This window comes from Ictidomys tridecemlineatus, chromosome 2 (assembly GCF_052094955.1).
Source record: "Ictidomys tridecemlineatus isolate mIctTri1 chromosome 2, mIctTri1.hap1, whole genome shotgun sequence".
NCBI classification, from domain to species: domain Eukaryota; kingdom Metazoa; phylum Chordata; class Mammalia; order Rodentia; family Sciuridae; genus Ictidomys; species Ictidomys tridecemlineatus.
This window is the reverse complement of record NC_135478.1, coordinates 109,401,745-109,414,023: the sequence shown is the minus strand read 5'-3', so window position 1 is coordinate 109,414,023 and position 12,279 is coordinate 109,401,745. Positions and strand designations below refer to the sequence as shown.

General features: G+C 38.5%; 2 pseudogenes; one reads left to right on the top strand and one right to left on the bottom strand.

Annotated features, from left to right (window-relative positions):
- Nucleotides 1-2,193: 2,193 nt before the first annotated feature.
- On the top strand, nt 2,194-2,799 carry LOC144369973 (CCR4-NOT transcription complex subunit 7 pseudogene; annotated as a pseudogene).
- A 5,978-nt stretch (nt 2,800-8,777) lies between these two features.
- Nucleotides 8,778-12,019, bottom strand: LOC144368400 (heterogeneous nuclear ribonucleoprotein A1 pseudogene; annotated as a pseudogene).
- Between the last annotated feature and the right edge of the window lie 260 nt (nt 12,020-12,279).

Sequence of the window (12,279 nt, the reverse complement as noted above, 5' to 3'; positions counted from 1 at the left end):
AGGGCACAAGGTCACTAAGATTCAGACCACTATGGAAACCTTAAAATCTTATTCTAATGTTTGTCACATCCCTGAATTTCTCTTACCTCTAACCTCAATATTTTCTTTAATATGGCAATATAATTAAATCCTTTCCTACAAATGGTATTTTAATTCAGCTATTGAAGGTATACATGTAGAAGCTATTCATTTTTTTCTTTTAATCCTTGTCCCTTTTTTGTAATTTTCCTATTTTCTCCCTCTGTGTGCACTAATGGCCTATACAAAGCCTATACAGCTACTTGGTAAGAACAATTTACTCAAAGGAGTAAATTGAGTCTTAATCCTATCAACAGGGAAGCATCTTTTATCTATGCCATTATTCTTCTCCAGCCCCCAAATCTATGTTTGCTAAGACCTCCCAGAACAGAATCCCAGCCACTGAAATTCTTTTTCTGAGGTCTCTGAGATCTTGCAGAATAAAAGTAAAAAAATCTCTCTCTTACTCCCAAGATACATCTGAGGACTCCAGGGCTACAGTAGGTCATGGTTTTTAAATTTCAGGCAGGGTATAGGAATATAAAGAATCTATGTTGAACACCTGTCCCGAGCTTCAAAGCCCTGAGGATCCTGAGCTTCTAAGCCCTGAGGATCCTGCACCTCTAGGTTTTGTACCTGCATCCCACACCTGCACTTGAGGATGAGGAAAGTTATCCCTCACTCCACAAGGTGTGTTCTCTAAGTGGAATTTATAGCACATGGCTATCTGGGTCCAAAGATCTAGTCTACCCTTAAAATAAACCCTGCTCCAAAGGAAACAGGCTTCTAAACACTGGATCATCTTTAGCTGCAGGCTCTAGAAGCCTGGAGGATTTTACAGAGCATCATCACCAGGGACTGCTTTGCAAGGACAGCCAGATCTCAGAGTGTGCAGAGTTTTGAGAAGGACCAGGGTCACTGGAACACATATTCTTGCTCAGAGTGTGAAATTGACTTCCTGAGGGAACACAGACATATTTATTCATTCTCTGTGTTTCTATCACACACACACACACACACACACACACACACACACACACACACACACACTTTCTTCTAGGTTTAGACTACTCTGGACACTTTGGATTCTGGGTTCTCTGTCCTATCCAGGCCCACATCCCCACATCCCCATAAAACCAGAATGCAGCCTTTTTTCAAATGTGGCTCCTTTGAAAGAAATCTCAAGATCCACTTGTCCTTAGTGTGATTATACTTTATTCTTCCATTCACAGGTGGCACAAAGGACATCTTCTCCATCCTGAAGTGGCAAGAGAGAGGAGGGTGTGCCCACCCTAGAGATCAGTCAGACCCCAAAATGGCTGAGTCCTGGATGGTCTTTCTGTCCTATCAGGCTGGTCAATCCACATTCTTCCTACTCAAATCTGTAGTCAGCTATCTTCAGATTTGTTTTTAAATGTAGATTTTTTCCCACTATGTAATGACCTCTACCATCTGGGTTCTGAATTCCATGAAGAAGATGATTCTGAAGTCATAGAAAGGAGGCCCTCCTGAATTTCCCTGGACACACATCACTACTTTCCTTTGTACATGTCTAGATCCATTATATCTGACACAAAAACTTGTTCTTTTGGAAAAAGATAATATGTTACATGGAACTATACAGCAGCAGACATGAGTTTTCCATTACTTTTCCATCTTGCCAATCATATTTTACACCAATATTCTCTCATCCAGAAGCATAATCATAGTGAAAAGCTGTGGTGCAGCATGGTGAGGCCAAGCTCTGGCTCCCTTTTCGCAGTTACTGAACAGAGTGTCTATGGGGCACCTGCTGGAGGTATTGGGTGCTGCCTCTGTGGTAAGGAGGAGGAGCCTGAGCTCAGAGAAACAAATAAACAAATAAGGTTTAAATTTTTTCTGAAACAAATCTTCAATGAAATATAACATTTTGATAATCAGTATCTAGATTCCCTGATACCTTAACTGTGCCAGCAGCAACAGTAGATCAGAGCCAAAGAATTTGAGAAGTTTAGGCTTGTAACTGGGTAAAGAAATGAGAAGATTCATCATTATTCAAAAATATAATTATGTTGCTGTGGAAATAAAGTTTTCAGGTGTGGGTGCAAGACCGACAGAAGTTTTCAGATATAATGCCAAAATAAACCAACTATTACAGCATCATGTAAACTTGATAATTGAGCTAGGGCTGAATTTATGAATGAACAAGGAGAATGCTTTCCTGGAACTTCACTCTGACACTTTTATTTTACATTCAATTTGATGGAGGACATGTATGCACCAAAATCTGCACAGCTACTAACATCATCTGGTATCCAGTTCAAAAAACATAAGGAGGAAAGACTCAATACTTTGCAGAACTTCTTGTGACTTCCAGAGTGGTTCTCTATGAAGGCGTCAATTGATAATCATTTCTCAGTGGTTAGGACTTTGGCAATTTAATAAAAATCCTGACCAACTATAATTTGCCCAAAGAAGAACATGACTTCTTTGAGATTCTTTCAATTGTACTTCTCCTGTTATTTATGATGTGAATACTTCAAGGAGAGCTGAGAAAAATCTTAACAGTGGATTACAAGAGTTCTGAACAGCTAGAGCTGAAACAGGTAGGACATAACATCAGGCAGGATCAAATTTGTTGTTTTCAGCAATGGTCTTTTTCAAAAAGAGAGAAATGTTCTTTGAAAATTATATCAGTGAGACAGATATTATGGTCATTTGTGTTGTCGTGATCCTAGTTCATTCCATGTACAAAGTGGCACAGGGAATGCATAGGAAGAGGAAGCCAACAAGCAGTCATGACAAGAAATAGTCCTTTGTATTTTATTTGAGCTAAACAGTGCTTGTATATAGGTTTTATCTCTGCTTGAATCCCTTGAACAATACACATATTCCCGCCCCACTGCTTGTATTTTGGCCCACCTTGTATTTGGACTTTCATCATTTAATATGATGATTCCTTTCTCAGACCTTAATAACAGAAGTATATCCAGATTAAATTGAACTAATTCTAATATATGTTAGTAAGCATGTGTGACAAAATGGCTAAAGCTGCATCATATGGAATACTTTGAAAATAATAACAATTGGACAAAGTACTTGAAATTGGAATTTTTCCCCCCTTTCCTAAATTAACTAGCATTGACTGTAATTTATTTCCCAGTTTCATGTCTCTCCCTTCCATTCTGCAGGAGTTTTTACTGTTTAAGATTGTGGACCACCAATTTTTCACATTAGTGACACCAGTCTTTGTTTTTTCAGAAATTGTGTTTTTTCTTGCTCTTAGCTAACAAAAAGACCACCTGCCAAATTTATAGAGTATGTATTCCTTTATGACCTACAGAAGCACATACATGCATTGTGAAACCTGTTGAATCACAAAACTAACAAAAAACACATAAGAATTACTGCAATGTCTTTATAGATCCTTAGCCCATTTATTGGTTGGGTAATTTGGGTTGTGTTGTTGTTGGATTTGGAGTTTTTTGTTTTTGTCTTTTTTTGATGTGGAGTTTTTGAGTTCTTTATATATCCTGTAGATTAATGCTGTTCTGTCCTATTCTGTAGGTTCTCTCTTCATGTTATTGTTTCCTTTGCTGAAGCTTTTTAGTTTGAATTCATCCCTTTCATTAATTTTTTTAAATTTAATTTTATTTTTTACACAAATGGAACATGACTTTTTAGTTCTGTGGTTATACATGATGTAGACTCTCACCATTTTTGCAATTAGATCTGTACTAGGGTAATAATGTTCATATAAGTCCAACATCCATTTATCAGAGAAAATATTTGGCCTTTGGTTTTTTGGAATTGGCTTACTTTGCTTAGCAAGATATTCTCTAGTTCCATTCATTTACCTGTAAATGCCATGATTTCTTTCTTCTTTAAGGTTGAATAATATTCCATTGTGTATATATACCACAGTTTCTTTATCCATTCATCAATCCAAGGGAATCTGGGTTGGTTCCACTGTTCAGCTATTGAGAATTGAGCTACTATAAACATTGAGGTGACTTCATTCCTATTGTATACTGATTTTAAGTCATTTGTGTATCAACTGAGGAGTGGGATAGGTGGATTAATTGGTGGTTTTATTCTAGGTTTTCTAAAGAATCTCATACTGCTTTTCAAAGTGGCTGCATGATTTTACAATCCCACCAGCAATGAATCAATATATCTTTTTCCCCAGCACTTACTCACCAGCAGTTGAATTTTTGGTAATTGCTCTTCTGACTGGAGTGAGATGAAATCTCAGAGAAATTTTGATTTGTATTGCTCTAATTGCTAGATATATTGAACATTTTTCATATATTTGTTGATCGATTGTATTTCTTCTTCAGTGAAGGTGTCTGCTAATTCCATTTATCAACTGAGTTATTTGTTGTTGATGGTGTTGTTTTTGGTGTTAAATTTTTTGAGTTCTTTATATATCATGGAGATTAATGCTCCATCTGTTCTGCATGTGGTAAAGATTTTCTCTCATCCTTTTGACTCTTTTGGCTCTCTCTTCATGTCATTCATTGTTTCTTTTGCTACAAAAACTTATTTTGAATCAATTTCCATTTATTGATTCTTGACTTTATTTATTGTGCTTTAGAAATATTGTTAAGGAAGTCAGGTATTAGCTGACATGATGAAGATTTGGGCCTACTTTTTCTTCTATTAGGTGCAGGGTCTCTGTTCTAGTGCCTAAGTCTGTAATCCAATTTGAGTTGAGTATTTTGCAGGGTGAGAGATAGGAGTTTAATAGAAGTTTACTATCACTTTGCTACATAAGGATTTCTACTTTTCCTAACACCATTTATTGTAGAGGATATCTTTTCTCCAATGCATACTTTTGGTGTTTTGTCTAGTATGAGATAACTGTATTTATGTGGGTTTGATTCTATGTCTTCTATTCTGTACCATGGGTCCACAGGTGTGTTTTGGTGCCAATACCATGCTGGGTTTTGTTGTTGTTGTTGTTGTTGTTGTTTTGTTTTGTATTGTTTTTTGGTTTTTTGTTTTATTTTGTTTTGTTTTGTTTTAAGTAATGCTGAGGATTAAACCCAGGCCCTTGTGCATGCAAGGCAAGCACGCTACCAACTGAGCTACATCCCCAGTCCCCATGCCATTTTTGTTACTAGGGCTCTGCAGTATAGTTTAAGGTCTGGTATTGTTTTGCTTTCTGCTTTACTCTTCTTGCTAAGGATTTCATTGGCTATTCTGAGTCTCCTCTTGTTCCAAATGAATTTCACGATTGCTCTTTGTAGTTCTTTGAAGAATGTTACTGGGATTTTCATACGAATATCACAAAATCTATATAACCATTTGATAGTATGGCCATTTTTACAATATATAATCATGCATATGGGAGATTTTTCCAGATTCTAAGGTTCTCTTCAATTTATTGAAGAGAACCTTTATTTAGTGTTTTCATTATAGAGGTATTTTACCTCTTTCTTAGATTGATTCCCCAAGTATTTTTTAATGCTACAATTAATAGCGTATTAAGAAAGAGAAATAAGAAAACTTAATTTCTCTTTCAGTGTATTCATCACTGATGTGTAGGAATACATTTGATTTTTATACTCTGCTACTTTGCTGAATACATTAGTTAATTGTAGAATTTATCTCGGTGGAATTTTTTTGGATCTTCTAAATATAAAATCCATGACCATGTCAAATAGTGATAACTTGAGTAGTCCTATTTCCTATTCGTATCCCTTTAATTTCTTTCATTTGTCTAATTGCTCTGGCTACAGTTTCCATGAATATGCTGAATAGAAGTGATGGTACAGGGCATCCTTATCTTGTTCTAGAGTTTAGAAGGGATTCTTTCAGTATTTCCCATTTAAAATGATGTTTTTCTTGATTTAGCATAAATAGGTTTTACCATGTTGAAGTATGTTTTTACTATCCCTACCTATTCTCCTGTTTTGCACATAAAAAGGTGCTGTAAAAAAATCACATGTTCCACATTAAAACATGCTGACCAAATTCAAGATATCTGTATTTTAAAGATTTTTTTAATGTTTAATTCATATTCAATAAAAATATAATGTTATCAGTATCAAAAAAAGGTACTGTATTTTTCAAATGCTTTTTCTACATCTATTGAGATGATCACATGATTCTTGTCTAAAGGTTATTGAATTTATTTACTCATTTCTGTAGGTTGAACCAAAATTGCATCCCTATGGTGAGCCCCAATTGATCATGGTACACTATCTTTTTAATTTGTTTGAGTATGTGATTTGCCAGATTTTTGTGGAGAACTTTTGATCTATGTTCATCAGTGATATTGGTATTTCTTGTTGTGTCTTTGTCTCCTGTTGGTTTCAGGTGAGCCTAGCCTCACAGAATTAGTTTGGAAGGGTTCTCTCCTTTTCTACTTAATAGAATTGTTTGAGGAATACTTGTGCTAAATCTTCTTTGGAGTCCTTGAAGAACTCAGGTGATAATCCATGTGTTCTGGGCTTTTTTATTTTTGGTAGGCTCTTAATGGCATCTTCTAATTCATTACTTAAAATTGATCTATTTAAATTGTGTCTGTCCAGAGAAAGATATACAATCAATCAACAAATACATGAAAAAATGCTCACCATCTCTAGCAATCAGAGAAATGCAAATTAAAACCACTCTAAGGTACCATCTCACCCCAGTAAGAAAGGCAGCCATCATGAAGTCAAACTACAAGTGCTGGCGAGGATGTGGGGAAAAAGGTACACTTGTACATTGCTGATGGGACTGCAAATTGGTGTGGCCAATTTGGAAATCAGTATGGAGATTCTTTGGAAAGCTGGTAATGAAATCACCATTCGACCTAGCTATTCCCTTCTCAGACTATTCCCAAAAGACCTAAAAAGTGCATACTACAGGGATACCGGGTCATCAATGTTCATAGCAGCACAATACACAATAGCTAGACTGTGGAACCAACCTAGATGCCCTGCAATAGATGAATGGATAAAAAAAATGTGGCAAATATACACAATGGAATATTACTCAGCACTAAAATTAAAAAAATCATGGCATTTGCAGGGAAATGGATGGCATTAGAGAAGATTATGCTAAGTGAAGTCAGCCAATCCCTTAAAAACAAATGCTGAATGTCTTCTTTGATTTAAGGGGAGTGACTCAAACAGAGCAGGGAGGAAGAGCATGAGAAGAAGATTACCATCAAACAGGAACAAGAGGTGGGAGGGAATGGGCGAGAGAGGGGGAATTGCATGGAATATGGAAGGAGACCCACATTGTTATACAAAAATACATATAAGAGGATGTGAGGTGAAGGGGAGGAAAAAAAATAAGAGAGAGAGGGAAATGAGTTATGGTAGATGGGGTAGAGGGAGGGAAGGGGAGAGGAGGGGAGAGGAGAGGAGGGGAGGGGGGATAGGAAAGGCATAGGAAGGGCAGCAGAATACAACAGACACTAGTATGGCAGTATGTATAAACGTGGCTGTATAATCAATGTGATCCTGCAATCTGTACGTGTGGGAATAATAAGAATTCATACCCCATTTGAAGTAAATGTATGATATATTGCTGCAGTCTGGCTGGGCACAATCATGAGCCACTGAAGTAGAAACAAACTTTATTTCTGAACTCCACCAGCACACTCCACACACACTCCTGGGAACTCCCCCAAAGACCACGCAGCTCCTCCAAGAACCAGCAACCAGAAATATCCCCCCTCTGGCACCTCCCCAACCAATGGGAACTCTCTGAGAATCCCCGCAAGAGCTCAAGAGGAACTCAACAGGAACTCCGCCAGAACTCAAAAGTAATCATCTTAATGGCTCGCTAGCGTCACCTCTCAACCACTAATTCTGGCAAAAAATGCCATGTGTCATCCCGACTCGGCTGTGGCCCTCAACAATATATGATATGTCAAGATCAATGTAATGTTTTGAGCAACTAATAAATTTCTGATGTTTAAATAAATAAATAAATAAATAAATAAATAAGTGTGTCTGACCTTCTGGTACAGTTTGGATAGATTATATGTCTCTAGAAATTTGTGAATGTCTTTGAGATTTTTCTATTTTATTGGAGCACGAATTTTCAAAATAGTTTCTAATTATCTTCTGTATTTCAGTAGTGTCCTTATGTGTTCTGTCACCACTAGAGAGTCTTGTAGGACTGCCTTGTTGCCTGACACAACTGTTCAGTTAAGACCATTGACTCAAAGGAGCCTTAATTTTGCTTATAGACCCTCTGTTCACTGATGGGGACTCAGCAGTTGTGTTCTGTCTGGTTTGACTGAGTCCCTGGAGCAGAGGATTTTGTCTCATCTCATCAAATGCTTCCTGCCAGGGTTAACTCAGGAGGAAAGCAAGTTCATTCTTTCTTACTCTGCACTGTGTGCTACACTCCAACATCAGGGCTCAGAAGAGGCTGGGGCAACCATTATGGAGACACAGCTAAATGAACAGTTCTCTAGCATAGGGTGAACAATTAAAGGATACTTACAGCAGCCCAGCCCCAATTTGACAATCAAAGACTGTGTCCACTATGAACAGAAGTCTTCCTGCAGCTCCTCATTACTGCTCTGGTTGATATAAGTCTTTAGCAAGTCTCAATTCTTAGTTGAAATCAACCACTCAGTCTCAGAATAAAGAGAAATTTTTCTCCTCCCCTTACCTCATCCCCTATTCCTAACTGTGTTTGGATATTTCCTTTCAAGGTTGTATTGAGTCAACTGCACCCTTTTTTTAAAGACACATTTATTCAGCATCATGTTCAGACTATTATATTTAGCAATCAACAGCATGGGTGCAAAAAAAAGTCTACATTAAACCCTTTGTTGGAATGCTTTACACTTTCCACAGAACAGAAACTAAAATAACCTGTTATACAATTAGTCACAAATACAGTCCTCAAGTTTTTTTGCCCATACACATGAGTATTGTATAAACCATGTCTTCTTTGTAGCAGCTAGGCCCTGCCACCACTGTGCTTGGCTGAGTTTACAAATATATTGTAACCTGTAGCTTCCCTGTCAGTTCTCTGGCTCTCCTCTCTTGCTAAGCTTTGTTTCCTGGCAGTATTAAAACCTTCTGCTACTGCCATAGCTACTGCTTCTGCTGGAACTGCCATAGCCACCTTGGTTTCGTGGTTTGGCAAAATATTGGCCTCCACCACTGTAAAGGTCCAGAGCTTCTGCCTCCAAAGTTTCCACCCTTCATGGGTCCCAAATTTGATGACTGATTGTTGTAACTGCCAAAATCATTGTAGCTTCGACCACCTCCAAAATTGCTTCTTTCATTACCAAATTGTAGCCATCCCTGCTGTCACCATATCCACCACCACCACGACTACCACCAAAGTCACGACCACCACCCAAGTCTCCAGAACCACTTCGACCTCTTTGGCTAGATGAGGCACAGGCCATCTCTTGCTTTGACAGGGCTTTCCTCACTTCACAGTTGTGGCCATTCACAGTATGGTATTTCTGAATGACAATCTTATCCACAGAGTCATGGTCATCAAAAGTTACAAAAGCAAAGCCCCTTTTCTTTCCACTGCCTTGGTCAGTCATGATTTCAATAACTTCAATTTTCCCATACTGTTCAAAATAATCTCTTAGGTGATGTTCTTCATTGTCTTCTTTAATGCCACCAACAAAGATCTTTTTCACAGTTAAGTGGGCCCCTGTTCTTTGAAAATCTTCTCGTGAGAGAGCTCTTTTGGGTTCCACAACTCTTCCATCCACTTTGTGTGGTCTTGCATTCATGGCTGCATCCACTTCCTCCACAGTGGCATAAGTGACAAACCCAAAGTCTCTGGAGTGCTTGGATTACCACAGAGTCTGTGAGTGTTCCCCATTGCTCAAAATGGCTTCTCAGACTCTCATCAGTTGTTTCAAAGCTCAGCCCTCCAATGAATAGCTTCTGCAGCTGTTCAGACTCTTTAGGGGACTCTTATTTAGACAGACAGCAGCAGGAAGACAGACTTTAATGATGCTTTCTCTGTGGCATCCATGGGAAGAAAGGAGTAAGCTAACAAATGTATCCAGAGTCAACTGCACTCTATCTCTGCATCTCCTGAACCATCTCCCAGACTCATCTACTCCAGGATTAGCAGCTTTAGTCCAGTAGATCCTACATTCAATGGTACTATGCAACTCAGCCTCATGAAAAATATCAGGGTTCTTGGGTCCTCGGGCATTTGCCTAGAACGCAAATGCCTGAACAAGTACACATATGTTCTGCACATTTCTGAAACTGAGGATAAACTAGTCATTGTGTAGTGCATGGCATGACAGCTCTAAGATTCACTCAGTGCTATTAGCCCACACATAAAAGAGAGATAACCCTACTCTGTATTAGAGATGGTGCTGAAAAGTCACAAACTAGAATATCAAATGCATGATGTATGTTCACAGAACATTCTTACTGGCATTCTGAGGTACATAATAATGAAATCATAGTATAAATCTTATATAATTATAAATTATAAAATGTTCTGTGAAGATCATATATGTGCAATATAAAAGCACACAAAAAAACAAATTCATATGCTTGTTACTTTTGGGTGATGCCTTATTATATTTTCAATGAGTATGCATAAATGGTTACAAGGTTCAGTGGCAAGATCTGTGTGGTTAGCTAACAATGGACCACAAAGTTGTGCACACAATAACCCTTGGATTCTATGAATAAGCTAGGGTGTATGATAAAGTGATACTAAATTAGTCATAGAATTAATGTTAATTATCAGCTCACATTAACCATATGAGATAATCCTGGAATTTACCTGGAAACACTGGGATCATGAGGGTCCCTGGAGTAGAAGAGAAAGATAAAGCAACTAGTGTGGTATCTTATGAAAATTTATCTATTCAGGATTTCTGGCTTTGAAGATGGAGGCAGTGATGTCCAGCCAAGGAATGTGGGTGACCCTAGAATTTGGAAAATGAAAGAAGACAGTTTTTACCCTATAGCACAACCCTGACACCACCCTGAAGTTAGCCCAGGGAGATCCCTGTCACTCTATGGACCTCTGCAAATGGAAGATAAGTAATTTTGGTTGGTTTATGCCTTCTAACTTGTAGTCATTTCAATTATACATAAATAACCCAAAATTTCCTCTTATCCCAATGGACCAGTATTTTTTAGAAAAGTCATTCATTTGATCAGGTTTATCTAAAACTCTATCTTGGGGTGCTTGGTGTGTCTTTTGGCAAGTGATTTACCAAACTCAACCAACTTACATCCTGGAAAAATGGACATAAGGAGAGGACATTAACGAAAGATTTAGTATGATCCTCTGGCTTGATCCTCCTAAATTATATCAAGCAGTGAGAATATCTAGCTCAATGCTTGTTTTTCATGATACTTTCATATTCAATTACTGATTCCTGGTGAATTTTTGATGGAAAAAAACAGATACCCAAATTACCACATGCAGTCATGATATTAATCTGAGCACAGTACTTGATAAAGAAATATTTCCATCAGTATTTCTAGTATTCAAATGAAAAGGTAAAAAGGCAGAATCCATACTGAAGAGAAGTCTAACTTCTACATGTAATTTTCAGGAGATCATGGAACACTTTTGGTGGACCCTTAAAAGTATGTTCACAGATTGAGAAATTCCAAGAAAATTGTACATATGAACAGGGGTGGGCATAGGAGTGAACCCTGTGTCACTAAGGTAGACTCAGCAACTTGGCTCTTCTGCACAGTCTGAGCACTGCTTCCTCCCAGGTTCTGCCCATTAGCAAATAAAATCATCACCACCATCCACACATTGTCTTGAGTCATTCCAGGCTCAAAGAAGTGCAGCCAGTGAGGGGGCAGTAGGTGGAGAAATATTTGCATGAGCAGCTCCATCTTAAGTACAGTGGAGAGAGATAAGAAAGGCTGAGGGCAGCCAAAACCAGCTCTGGAACTGAAGAAACTGTCCAACATGGTCAGGAAGCTTCTCCTTCTTATGATGCTTGCTCACTGCCCAGGTAGGGACAGACCTCTGTGCCCCACGGCAGACATCTGTCCTGAGCCTATCCTCACTGGTTCAGATCCCCAAACACATGCATCCTTGGTCGCTCTCCCAACCTGTGCTGACTCAGCCACTCTCTGCACTGCCTCCCTGGAACAAACCGCTAAACTCACCTGCACCCTGAGCAGTGGCTACAATAATTACAAGATGGACTGGTACCAGCAAAGCCCAGGGAAGAGCCACAGGTTTGTGATGCGAGTGGGCACTAGTGGCATTGTGGGATCCAAGAGGAATGGGATTCCTGGTCGATTCTCAGGCTTAGGCTCTGGCCTGGATCGATACCTGACCATCCAGAAC